General features: G+C 41.2%; 1 protein-coding gene across 50 annotated transcripts in view; it reads left to right on the forward strand.

Moving 5' to 3' along the window:
* Positions 1 to 14117, forward strand: part of HYCC2 (hyccin PI4KA lipid kinase complex subunit 2) — a 76863-nt gene that overhangs the window by 8296 nt on the left and 54450 nt on the right. For 21 of the 50 annotated variants that reach the window (XM_089330090.1, XM_089330073.1, XM_051848298.3 and 18 more), the window contains one exon: positions 12327 to 12399. The exons of 15 other annotated variants lie outside the window; for them this stretch is intronic. The gene's annotated coding sequence lies outside the window, so the exon portion shown is untranslated. The remainder of the gene's footprint in view (positions 1 to 12326; positions 12400 to 14117) is intronic. 14 more of the 50 variants (XM_089330077.1, XM_089330095.1, XM_089330075.1 and 11 more) reach the window with 1 other exon arrangement.

Here is a 14117-nt window from a genome sequence, read left to right on the forward strand (position 1 = left end):
CCAAATATAAAGGACATTAAGTGGCAAGCCAGGAAGGACTGGTTCAAAATATTTATGAAGTAGAAAAGTGTGCATAACATGTGGGAGAATCAGCCTTTACTGATTGTTTTGCTACAGCAGTGTTTCTTGAAGATTTAAAAAAAGTAAAAATGAAAAAAACTTGAAAGACATTAATAGAAATCATTGGTTTTTTAAGTTTATCTTCAAAGATTTATTTATTTGAAAGTCAGAGTTACACAGAGAGAAGGAGGCAGAGAGAGGTCTTCCATCCTCTGGTTCACTCCCCAATTGGCCACAACGGCCGGAGCTGCAGCAATCCGGAGCCAGGAGCTTCTTCTGGGTCTCCCACTCAGGTACAGGGGCCAAGGACTTGGGCCATCTTCTAGTGCTTTCCTAGGCAGTAGCAGAGAGCTGGATTAGAAGTGGAACAGCTGAGAACTGCACCAGCACCCATTTGGGATGGTGAGGTGCAGGTGGCGGCTTTACCCACTATGCCACAGCGCCAGCCCCCAAGAAAGATCTTCTATACAGTCTTTTACTTCCCAAATGACTGAAGGCCCAGGACTGGACCAGGCCAAAGCCAGGAGCATGGAACTCCATCCCTGTTTCGTGTGGGTGCAGGGGTCAAGCACTTGGGCCATTTTCCACTGCTTTCCCAGGCACATTAGTTTGAACTGGTCAGAAGTGGCGCTTCCAGTACTCTTACAGTATACTGCCATTGCAGGTGGCAGCTTAACCCTGCTGCCCCTCAATACCAACCCACTTGTTTTTATTTGAAAAAGTTAAACAGGTGATTTCACTTCCATTTATTGTTTATTTTTCTCACCCCTTATTTTCATATTATTTGTTCTTTCCAGTCACAGCTTTGTAAGCCACATTACTTTTCTAGAACATAACTCCTAAATGTTGGCCAAAAATTACCTTACTTGCATTATAAAATTCGCCAGTGTGCTAAAAAAACTCTGAATCCATCCAAATGAACTATAATGGTGGTGTGCCTTCAAAGAATAGAGGCTCTTTGTTGAATCTTGCTTACTAATCTACTCCTTCCATTCCAGTAGAAATTTCTTATACTTTGTTGTCATTAAATTGCAGCATAGCTGAGATGGCTGCAGGTGTTTCAGACTACAGATTTGCTGCTGGATTTTCTTCTTATCAGTAATTGTGTTTGGCTGCTAGAGTCAGATAAAAAATAACCATTGCTGGTGTAGGCGTTTAGCACAGTGGTTAAGTGCTGCTTGGGATGCATGCATCCCGTATCAGAATGCTTTGTTCAAGTCACAGCTGTTCTGCTTCCGGTCCAGCTTTCTGCTAATATACATCCCAGGAGGCTGCAGATGATGACTCAAGTACTTGGGTCCTTGCCACCACATTGAGACCCAGATTGAGTTTTGGACTCCTAGCTTCAGCCTGGCCCAGCCCTGGCTGTTACAGGCAGTTGAGGAGTGAAACAGTAGATGGAATATCTCTGTCTCTCTGCTTTAAATAGAAACTGGAAATGAATAAATAAAAATGGCTTTAAAATAACCATTGCTTAAACAAGGTAGTTAATTATTTTGTCTTGCAAAAGAAAAAAAAAAATTAGAGGTAGGTAGTCTAGGGCCAGTATGGCCAACTCCATAGAATTGCCAGGGACTCAAGCCACTTCTGTCTTTTTCCTTTGTCATCCTTACCTATGTGGCTTCCATTTTCAAGATGACCTAGTGGTTGTTGGATCTCCAACCATACATCCATATTGCAGATGGAAGTAAGGAAGGCACACACAAAAAAGGACACACCTTTCCATCTTTTAAGAAACCTTACCAGAATTTCCTGTACAGTACTCTCTGTGATTTCATTGACCAGAACTTAGTCATATAGCTATACTTGGTTGCAAGCAATTCAGGAATGGCTTTTAGCTGAGTATATAGACTTTTTCAGTGAATGTGAGGTGGGGATCTTTATTGAATGGCAACTAATAGTCTTTGCCATACTTACTCCTTGTCTCTATCATGTTCGCTGCTGATTGTCAAATTGTTGCTGTTAAGCCCTTTATTTAATAGACTTGAATCTAAGTGCTAATGATATGCTAGATTGGGTGAAGAACTGAAATGCAAATGTGACAAGAAATACAGACATGGAGAAGGTATGGTTTAATGAAGAGCTGAGGTAGCCTTTTAACCTAGCAGTTAAGCCACTGATTGGGATGCTGGAATCCCACAAGAAGTTCCCAGGTTTGTATCCTGGCTCTGCTCCTGCTCTCAGCTTCCTGCTGTTATGTACCCTGGGAGTTAGGTGGTGATAGATAGCTCAAGTACTTGGGTCCCTGCCATCCATGTGGAAGACCTGGATTGAGTTCCCAGCTCCCACTTTCAGCCTGGTTCAGCCTTAGCTATGGTGGGCATTTGGGGACTGAAGCAGCAGATGGGAGCTGCTTTCTTTATTTCTATTTCATTCATTCCTTTTTTCTCTCTCTAAAATTATTATTATTTTTTTTTTGACAGGCAGAGTGGACAGTGAGAGAAAGACAGAGAGAAAGGTCTTCCTTTGCCGTTGGGTCACCCTCCAATGGCCGCGGCCGGCGCACCGCGCTGATCCGATGGCAGGAGCCAGGTGCTTTTCCTGGTCTCCCATGGGGTGCAGGGCCCAAGCACTTGGGCCATCCTCCACTGCACTCCCTGGCCACTGCAGAGAGCTGGCCTGGAAGAGGGGCAACCGGGACAGAATCCGGCGCCCCGACCGAGACTAGAACCCGGTGTGCTGGCGCCGCAAGGCGGAAGATTAGCCTATTGAGCCACAGCGCCGGCCTTTTTTTTTATTTATTTATTTTTTTGACAGGCAGAGTGGACAGTGAGAGAAAGAATCTCTCTCTAAAATTAAAAAAGAAACTAGAGAGATACCATCCATATATACCCAATAGAATCAAGAGCAGGATTTTCTGTGGCGTAGCAGGTAAGCCACTACCTGTGACACTGACTTCTCATATAGGCTCTGGCTTGAATACTGGCTGTTCTTCCAATCTAGCTCCCTGCTAATGGGCCTGGAAAAGCAGTGAAGCATGGCCCAAGTACTTGGGTCCCTGCACCCATATGGGAGACAACAGAAGAAGCTACTGGCTTTGGACAGGCCCAGCTTCTGCCATTGCATTGCAGCCATTTGGGGAATGAACCAGTGAATAGAAGATCTCTCTCTCATATTCTCTCTCTCTCTCTCTCAAGATTTTATTTCTTTATTTGAGAGAGAGTGTTACAGACAGTGAGCACCTTTTCAACTTTTGCATTATACTTTATTAGGTCCCATTTGGTCACAGTAAGTCACATGGCCAACCATGGAGCCAGTTTGGGAGCAGGTTTCAAGAGCATGGCTACCAGAAACCATGCTTCAAGGGATTCCCATATCAGAACTTAGGAAGAAAAGAACACATTTTTATCTTAGAGCAGGAAGAAAGTGATATTTTGTATTTAACTCTTTGCTAATAGAATTTTAATTCATAAGTATATGATACGGACTAGGATTATTTGAAGAATGATCTTTAGTGACAAAGACCTGTGAAAAGAATGGGTATAAACTAAATTATGCAAGAAAAGCTTTTCAAAGATTTTATGTTAAGACATGAAAGTTAGATATAATAAGCATATTATTGATTTTATTTCAAGATATTTATCATAATGCTTTTATAGTTCATGTTCCATTAAGAAACTGTGGGTGCCAGTGCTGTGGTATAGTGGGTCTGCAGCACCTGCATCCTGTGTGGATGCTGGTTGGAGTGCCAGCTGCTCCACTTCTGATTAGCTCTTTGCTAAAATGCCTGGGACAGTAACAGAAGATGCCCCAGCTGTTTGGGCCATTGCCACCTGATGTGGGAGACCAGATGAAGCTGCTGGCTTCAGCCTGGCCCAACCTTGGCCACTATGGCCACTTGGGAAGTGAATCAGCAGATGGACATTCCCCCTCTGTCTCTCCCTCTCTAACTCTGATTTCCTTCCTTTCTCCCTCCCTTTCTCCCTTTCTCTCTCTCACACACACTCTCTCTCTTATTTATTTATTTGAAAGTCAGAGTTACACAAAGAGAGAAGGAGAGGTAGAGAGAGGTCTTCCATCCGCTGGTTCACTCCCCAATTGACTGCAATAGCTGGAGCTGCATCAGTCCAAAGCCAGGAGCTTCTTACGGGTCTCCCAAGTGGGTGCAGGGGCCAAAGCATCTGGGCCCTCTTCTACTGCTTTCCCAGGACATAGCAGAGAGCTGGATCAGAAGTGGAGCAGCCGGGACTTGAACCAGGGCCCATATGGAATAGCGGCACTGCAGGCAGTAGCTTTACCAGCAATGCCATGGAGCTGGCCCTGACTTTCCAATAAATAAATAAATGTAAAAATAAAGCAAACAAACAAACAAACAAAAAAGTATGCCTCTAAGTTTAGTAAAACGATGAAAAAGAAAACTGTTAAAAGATCTACAGTGATGGGAAGTAGAACATGTGTTTATTTCAGGACAAAAATAAAGCTGAAAGTAATTTAAATTTCTCATGTTTTTTCACTTCCATGAAAACATTGTCACTCTTTCCATTTGCTGACTGCTTTTATGTCCATGATATAAATTGGTATCAGTCATGTTGTCTGGATGGACTGAGCTTTTTTTAAAAAGATTTATTTACTTATTTGAAAGAGTTACACAGAGAGAGAGGAGAGGCAGAGAGAGAGAGAAGTCTTCCATCCAATGGTTCACTCCCCAGTTGGCCGCAATGGCTGGAGCTGTGCCGATCCGAAGCTAGGAGCTTCCTCCAGGTCTCCCACGTGGGTGCAGGGGCCCAAGGACTCCGGCCATCTTCTACTGCTTCCCCAGGCCATAGCAGAGAGCTTGATCGGAAGTGGAGCAGCCAGGCCTCGAACCAGTGCCTATATGGGATGCAAGCACTTCAGGACATGGCGTTAACCTGCTGCACCAAAGCACTGGCCCTGGGCTGAGCTCTTAAAACATGTAATGAAGAGGATTTTCCTATTTAATTTTTTTTTTTTTTTTTTTGACAGGCAGAGTGGACAGTGAGAGAGAGACAGAGAGAAAGGTCTTCCTTTGCCGTTGGTTCACCCTCCAATGGCCGCCGCGGCCGGCGCGCTGCGGCCAGCGCACCGCGCTGATCCGATGGCAGGAGCCAGGAGCCAGGTGCTTTTCCTGGTCTCCCATGGGGTTCAGGGCCCAAGCACCTGGGCCATCCTCCACTGCACTCCCAGGACACAGCAGAGAGCTGGCCTGGAAGAGGGGCAACCGGGACAGAATCCGGCGCCCCGACCGGGACTAGAACCCGGTGTGCCGGCGCCGCTAGGCGGAGGATTAGCCTAGTGAGCCGCGGCGCCGGCCTGATTTTCCTATTTAATTTTATCTGTACTTTATAATTTAGAGCATTTATTTTTTTGTGAAATATAGTCTCTTAACAACATTCATATTATGTATAGCTGATATATGGTCATCATTCATACAAATTCCATATTTGTTTAAATTGTGAAAATTATTATATTTTCTTCATGTCATAGAAATCATAAGTCTTCTTGTGATCAAGCTACCTATTTTAGTCTTTTTTGTTTCTTGGGTTCTCTAGTAGTCTCATCTGGTTTTTTTGGAGCAGTGTTTCCTTTTCCTTCTTTTTAAGAAGCTTTTCACCCTCCTGAGATTAGGTAAAAATTGTGAATCTGGAAAAATACTCTTCAACTTAAATACATTTCATTAATTTCATGGATGTTATGGTGACACCCATTGCCCAGGTTCAGGGTACCCTCTTTTAGTCTAACTATAAATAGCCCACTGTATCCTTGAATTCAGCATCCACAAATTCAGCTAACAGTAGATGAAAAATATTTGAAAAATAAAATGTGTGTACTGAACATGTATGAAGTTTTTCTTTTCATTCCTTAAACAATATAGTATAACAACTATATAGTATTTGCATTGTATTAAGTATTATAAGTTGAGATTAAAGTATGATAGAGACTGTGCATGGGTTATATGCAAATTATGTAAGGGACTTGAGCATCTATGGTCAAAGGGTTCCCTCCCTTTCCTTTCTGTTACTCTGTTTGACTCAATGACTCAATGGTTTGAAAACTCAACCAACATCAATTTTTTTTTTTTTTTTGACAGGCAGAGTGGACAGTCAGAGAGAGAGACAGAGAGAAAGGTCTTCCTTTGCCGTTGGTTCACCCTCCAATGGCCGCCGCGGTCGGTGCGCTGCAGCCGGCGCACCGCGCTGATCCGAAGGCAGGAGCCAGGTGCTTCTCCTGGTCTCCCATGGGGTGCAGGGCCCAAGCACCTAGGCCATCCTCCACTGCACTCCCGGGCCACAGCAGAGAGCTGGCCTGAAAGAGGGGCAACCAGGACAGAATCGGTGCCCCAACCGGGACTAGAACCCGGTGTGCTGGTGCCGCAAGGCGGAGGATTAGCCTAGTGAGCCGTGGCGCCAGCCCCCAGCATCAATTTTTTAAAATATTTCATATAATGATTTTTATAATTATATGTACTGATTTTTATTTATTTTGAAAGGCAGAGAGGCAGAGATCTTCAGTCTGCTGCTTCATACTTCAAATGCCTATGATGGCTGCAGGTGGGCCAGGCCAAGGCCAGGAGTCTAGCACTCTGTCCAGGTCTTCTGTCTCCCACATGGATGGCAGGGACATCTGCTGCCTCCTGAGATGTGTGTTAGCAGGAAGCTAGAATCATGGGCAGAGACAAGACTCGAACCCAGGCATTCTGATATGGGATGTTGACGTCTTAATCACTGCACCAAACCCCTGATCCCTTGTATAATGATTTTTTTTAAAGATTTATTTATTTATTTATTTGACAGGTAGAGTTACAGAGAGAGAGAGAGAGAGACAGAGAGAAAGGTCTTCCTTCTGTTGGTTCACCCCCAAAATGGCCACCACGGCCGGCGCTGTGCCAATCCGAAGCCAGGAGCCAGATGCTGCCTCCTGGTCTCCCATGCAGGTGCAGGAACCCAAGCACTTGGGCCATCCAGAGGAGTAACCGGGACTAGAACCCGGTGCCCATATGGGATGCTGACGCCACAGGTGGAGGATTAGCCAAGTGAGCCACGATGCCGGGCCCCTTGTACAATGATTTTAAGTTAAACATAAGGATAGTAATTCACAGTATATATATATATATATATATATATTTTTTTTTTTTTTGACAGGCAGAATGGATAGTGAGAGAAAGAGACAGAGAGAAAGGTCTTCCTTTTGCCATTGGTTCACCCTCCAATGGCCGCCACGGCTGACGTGCTGCGGCCTGCGCACCGTGCTGATCCGAAGGCAGGAGCCAGGTGCTTCTCCTGGTCTCCCATGGGGTGCAGGGCCCAAGCACTTGGGCCATCCTCCACTGCACTCCCTGGCCACAGCAGAGAGTTGGCCTGGAAGAGGGGCAACCGGGACAGAATCCGGCGCCCCGACCGGGACTAGAACCCGGTGTGCCGGCGCTGCTAGGTGGAGGATTAGCCTATTGAGCCACGGCACTGGCCTACAGTATATACTTTTGATCTTATTCTAAGTTGATTCTAGTTTTTATGTTCTTAGGCTTTTGTTAGAAATTTTTACACATAAGTAAAGGGCCAGATTTTTAGCATATACATGTATTATTATTTTTAGTAGTTGAACATGTCTTCTTGATAAAAGATTGAAAAAGAACTGATGACTATGGTACAGGCACTCTGATTTAACTCCAAGAAAGACTAACTTGCCTTGCTAAAGTTTTGATAGTCTCGTCTAACTTAAATATCCTTGTGCTTTTAATTAGTTAACTAAGAGGAGGTGTTACAGTATTACTTCCTTATCCTAGTTTTTCAGAGAACTTAAAACTATGCAGTGCTTCCTTATTCATCATCTAAATCAAAAGAAATGAGTTCTGATAGACATAAGATGTAATCAATGATTGATAGCAGTAAAATATTTTTTTGAAGATTGACTAGTTCTTTGTGGTATTATCTGGTTTTACAATTTCAGTATTGACTGTACATAAGAGGAGAAAGTTTTGTGTGTATTTGTGGGACCTACAGCTATATTCCCTTCCTTTTCCCTGAGAAGTGGAGAAAATTCTAGGCTTAAATCCTACTGGGCCCCAAAGTCTCTAATTTACCTTAGCTCCATAAGTGAAACTAACTGATTTTGATCATTTAGTGTTTAGGGACATATTTTTTATTAGAGAAAGCCAACCTTGCAAAGGATTTAAGAGTTGGCATTGGTCGCCCTCTTGCCAAAAGCAGGTAGACACAACATTGACACAACATGGGTTGCTTGAATTCTGCTTCATTTTGTTTAATTTCTGTTACTATGTCTTCACTTTCACTATTTTTTTCTAATGCAGTCTAATGGTATTCTCATCCATTGTATTTTTCATCTCATACTTTATAGTTTTCATCTTTAAAAGTTTGGTTTAGATCTTTTTTTAAAACCCCTTCTGTGGGCTGGCGCCGTGGCTCACTAGGCTAATTATCTGCCTGTGGCACCGGTACTCCAGGTTCTAGTCCAGGGCATTAACCTGCTGTGCCACAGCTCCGGCCCCAAATAAATGAATCTTTAAAACAAAAATCCTCAACTTCTTTATGTGGAGTATTTGTTACTGAATGCACGCAACACAAGATTTCAAAAGGCGGGAATTTCGGCCGGCGCCCCGGCTCACTAGGCTAATCCTCTGCCTAGCGGCGCCGGCACACCGGGTTCTAGTCCCGGTCGGGGCGCCGGATTCTGTCCCGGTTGCCCCTCTTCCAGGCCAGCTCTCTGCTATGGCCCAGGAGCGCAGTGGAGGATAGCCCAAGTGCTTGGGCCCTGCACCCCATGGGAGACCAGGAGGAAGCACCTGGCTCCTGGCTTCGGATTGGCACAGCGTGCCGGCTGTAGCGGCCACTTGGGGGGTGAACCAACGGAAAAAGGAAGACCTTTCTCTCTGTCTCTCTGTCTCTCTCTCTCTCACTGTCTAACTCTGCCTGTAAAATGAAAAAATAAAAAATAAACCCTTCTGTGACTCTCTTTCATGTTTGAATGTTAAAGTTGTCATTACTATTTTAATGTCCTCGATGTCCTCATCTGCTAATTCTAACATCTTTGTAAGTTCTGGGTCAAGTTTGATTGATTCTTTTTCTTCGTTATTGGTCCTGTTTTCCTAATTCTTCCCTGTTGTATGTAACTTTTAATTGGGTGCCTAATATTGTTGTAGGGTAAATCTAATAAGGTATTTTCAGCTGGATTTATATATACCAAGTTTCTCTCTTGGTGTGAAAGATGAATTCAAAGCAAAGACATAGATAAAGTGCAAGAAGGGAGGCAGGGCTTATTTAGAGAGATAGAGATAGAGATAGTAGACATTCAGAAATTAATACAGGCAAACTCCTGAGTGAGAATTGCCCCCACCCAAGTTTGGTTGCCCGCTTTATCGGAAAAGGGTTGGTGCCCTGATTGAATATACAAATGCGGTGAAATTTGGGCAGGGTTCAGAGCCCTTGGTGATCTCTGGGAAGGTCTCATGGAGTTTCCATGTAGAACTCAGCATACATGTGGACATAATGGAGGCTCAGGTACCTCATGGGAAAGTGGGTATGCTGAATCTGCATGGGGGTGGGTGGAGTTTTTAACCAGTGCAGGGCTGAGGCAAGAAGACAGTTGGCAGCTTCTTTACTCCTTTGTTCATTAACTACCCTGCCCCTGTCAATACTATCAATGTTACTCTTTGGTGTTCTCAACATTTTTTGTATTCTTCTATGCATTTTTTAGCTCTCTCTGGGATGCAATTATGTGAAAACAATTTGATCCTTTCATCTTTTGATTTTAAATTTTATGAGGCAGTACTACATCTGTGCTCAGTGTAGGGCTAATTATTCCCTATTAACTTTGGAAGGATCTTCTATGTTTTCAGTCTGATTGTTAGGAAGAGGTACTGTTTGTGGTCCTGTATGAGTTCTAGACACTGTATGTATAATCTTTTTGTTGCTTCTTTCCTTGACTTAGGGTAGTTTCCTCACACAATGTACTGAGCAATTTTCACCTGACTGCCAGAGGGGGATCCCCTGCAGTTCTCTGAAGTCGTTTCTCTGTGCTGCTCCCTGTGAAACTCAATCCTCTTCTAACACTTTGGCCTAACCAGACTCAGCTCTCTCTCTGTAACTCAGTGAATATGCTAGGTACAGCCTATATTTCCCTTTCTTGCACTGTGGGTTAAAGACTTTTAAGAAAGGAAGTTGGGGACAATTTCACTGTTATTTGTTGTCTGTATCCAGTATCTTGAAACTTGTGTTTTAAATATTTTTAACATTTCTAAACTATTTTAGGCAAGAAGGTAAATTCAGTTCCTTTCACTCTATCTTGTCTAAAAGTGGCAGGCCCTTCTCTTTTCTCACTTTTCCTTTTTCCTTAGTACTAATCTTGTGATTGGGGATAGGGATATTCTCTGGGGTCTTGTTGCAAACCTCAGTTTTGGGACCCCACAGTTTTTGTGCCCCCATCTAAGAAATCATATCTCTTCACCCTTAGTATTAGGTATATTATTAGTAATATTTTTTCTTGTCTTTTGTTTACCTTTGCACTTCCTTTTATTTGTAATTTGAATTTTTATTTGAAAGAGACAGAGATCTCCTACCTACAGGGATCTCCCCAAATGTCTGTAGAAAGTCCTTTACTGGGGGCTAAATCTAGGATCTGGGAAGTCAAACCAAGTCTCCCACATGAGTGGCAGGGATCCAACCAGTTGAGTGTTCCATCCTGCATTAGCAGGAAGGGAATCAGGATTGGAGCCAGTACGCAAACCAAGACATGGAAGCAGGCATCCCAAGTGCCATATTTAACTGCTGTGCCAAATACCTGTCATCTTTTTCACTTTCTAAATCTATCTTTTGATGGCAGATTTAATGTAGTCCATTTTATCAGTTTGTTTTGTTTTGGTTATAGCTTTTTGTATTTATTTAAGAAATATTTGCCTACTTCAAGTACACAAAGATATTTTACTGTAGTTCCCCCTTTATTTTTCACATACCGTTTAGAATTTACTTTTGTAAATTGTGGAAAGTTGGGATCATGATCCATTATTTGCCATAAGGTGATTCAGTTGACCCAGCATATTTTATTGAAAATACTATCTTTCCTCATTGCAGTGCTATGTTGCCCTTTTCATAAACCAAGTTGTCTTGTTTGTGTATAACTCTTTCTAGACTCTGTTTTCCATTGGAAGTTTTAATTACTACACTTATACAGCTTTCATTACTAAAGCTTTCTAACAGGTCTTAATGTCTTAAGAGTATAAATTACCCAACTTTTATTGTTTGTCCAGGATTACATTGGTTATTCTTGGCTCTTGGCATTTCCATGGGGGATTTTAGAATCAGCTTATCAATTTCTCTTTAAAAGGGAGGATGGAGTGAAATTTTGATTACGATTGCTTTGAAACTACCATTTAATTAGGGGAGAATTGATGTCTTTAGAATGTGTCTCATTGTATGTCCTTCTATCTACGGTTATGTGCCACATGATGGCGTTTTGGTCAATTATACACTGCATATACAATAGCAGTCTTAAGATTCTAATGTAGCTGAACAATTCTTATTGCCTAGTGACATAATAGCCTCCATTATAATGTCCTTGTAGTGCAATTCATTATTCTTGCGTCTGTGTTGATGATTGTGTAAATAAACCCACTGTGTTGCCAGTCATATAGAAGTATAGCACATACAATTATGTAGAATACATAATATTTGATAATGGCAATAAACAACTGTTACTGATTTATCTATTTCTATAGACTTTTATTGTTATTTTAGAGTATACTCATACTTATTTTTTTAAAAGTACCGTAAAACAGAATGTCTTATTACACTAACAACAGCCTCATACTTATACGTGGCATGTTTACTGCATCTCTTGATTGCAACAAGAGGCCAGGTCAAGTGATTGAACTATACCAAACTAGGTTTGTGTAAGTATACTCTGATGTTTCACAATGATGAAATCACCTGAAGCACATTTCTCAGGACATACCTGTCTCATTAAGTGAGGTACAACTATATTTATATCTTCCTTAATTTCTCTCAAAAATATTTTCTAATTTTCAGTGTAGAGGTCTTAATGCATCTTATGTTAGATTTCTTGTTTTTTTAAAATGCTGTTGAGATAACTTCTTTTTTAAAAAAATTGTGGCTGATTTATAGAAGCATAATTGATTTTTGTGTGTTCATTATGCAGAAATCTAGATAAATCACGTATTCAAATTAGTCTAAAAATCTTTTGGACTTTTTTGGGACATAATAATATCCTCTATGAATAATGACATTTATCCCTTTCTAGTCCTTATTTGTGTTTTTTTTCTTGCCTTGCTGTACTAGTTAGGCCCTCCAGTACAATGTTGAATAGAAGTGCTGATAGTGGTCATCTCTGTCTTGTTTTCAACCTCAGAGGGTAAGTTTTCAATACTTTACTATTGACTCTGGTGTTTGCTGTAGGCTGTTCGTTGTGAATTTTCTAATAGGTTTAATGAATGGGTACTGAATTTTGGTGCTTTTTCTTACCTATTTGGATGATCATGATTATATGATCTGTTTCCTGAACTATTATATCCCTGGAATAAATTCTTTTCTATATATATTTAATATACAGTAGTATATTTTACTTACTAATGCATTAATTTCTTTTGCATCTGTGTTCATGAGAGATTTACCTGTTTTCCTTCCTTATAATAGTCATGTCAATTTTTGACATCATGGTTGTACTCATTTTTAAAAAGAATTAGAAAGTCTTCTGTTATTTTCTGTTTACTGAAAGACTTTGTACAGATTTGCTGCTATTTATTTTTTTTTTAAGATTTATTTATTTGAAAGTCAGAGTTACACAGAGAAAGAAGGAAATGCACATAGAGAGAGAGAGAGGTCTTCCATTCACTGGTTCATTCCCCAGTTGGCCACAATGGCTGAAACCAAGCTGATCAAAGCCAGGAGCCAGGAGCTTCTTCTGGGTCTTCCACGTGGGTTCAGGGGCCCGAGGACTTGGGCCATTTTCTACTGCTTTCCCAGGGCACAGCAGAGAACTGGATTGGAAGTAGAGCAGCAGGGACGTGAACCAGCACTGAAGGTGGCAGCATTACCTGCTACGCCACAGTGCTGGCCCCATTGCTGTTATTTCTTCCCTAATTGTTTAGAAGAATTCACTGGTGAAACTATCTGCACTGGAGATTTTCTTGAAGGAAACAATTTTAATAACAGCCTATTTCTTTTATGCCTTTATGGCTGTTTGGATATTCTTTTCTATCAATATTATAATTTGTAGTTTTCAAGAAATATTTTCATTTCATGCTGTCACGTTTATTGGCATAAAACTTATTACCTTTGATGTCTAAAAATTCTGAAATAATTTGTGGTTTTCCTTTTTCCTAATCTGTATTGTTAGGAGGTTATCAATTTTATTAATCTTTTCAAAGAACCAATTTTTGGCTTTGTTGATTCTTCTCAACGGTCTGCTTATTTTCTGTTTCATTCATTTGCTGTTCTGACTACTTACTGAGAAGCGAAGACTGCCTGCGTTTGCAATTCAGGCTGTAGCTGCATCTCACAAGTTTTGATGTGTTGTATTCATTAGTACTCAGTTCAGCATATTTTCTAATTTCTGTTCTGATGTTTCTCTTTGACCCGTAGATTATATGGAAATGTAATTTTAAATTTTCAGGTGGTTTCTGTTTTTGTAGGTTTTTGTTTAATGTTGTCTCTGTCATCAGTGATTTCTAGCTTACTTTTGTTGTGGTTAGAGAATACACTATATATAGTGTCATCTTGTTTTAAGTGTGCTGGGACTTTTCTTATGGCCCAGTATGTGCTTAGTTTTGGTAAGTGTTATATATACTTTTGAAAAGAATGAGAATTTTGTTGTTGCTGAGTACAATATTCTGCATTGGTCGTTTAGGTCATTGTCCAGATCTTACTGAGTTTTGGTTATGTCAACTGCTGAGAAGGTGTATTAAGGTCTCCAACTATGCTATGATTTTGTCAGTTTCTCCATTTAAATCTGTTAATTTTTTCTTTACATATTTTTGAGATTATTGGATGCCATTTACCATTATGGTTTAACAGGCCTTTTGTCTATGATAAGGATTCTTGCCTTAGCTTCATTCTTCTTTGAAAGTAACA

Source organism: Oryctolagus cuniculus, chromosome 3 (assembly GCF_051225735.1).
Source record: "Oryctolagus cuniculus isolate XC-2025 breed Fujian yellow rabbit chromosome 3, ASM5122573v1, whole genome shotgun sequence".
Classification (NCBI taxonomy): Eukaryota; Metazoa; Chordata; class Mammalia; order Lagomorpha; family Leporidae; genus Oryctolagus; species Oryctolagus cuniculus.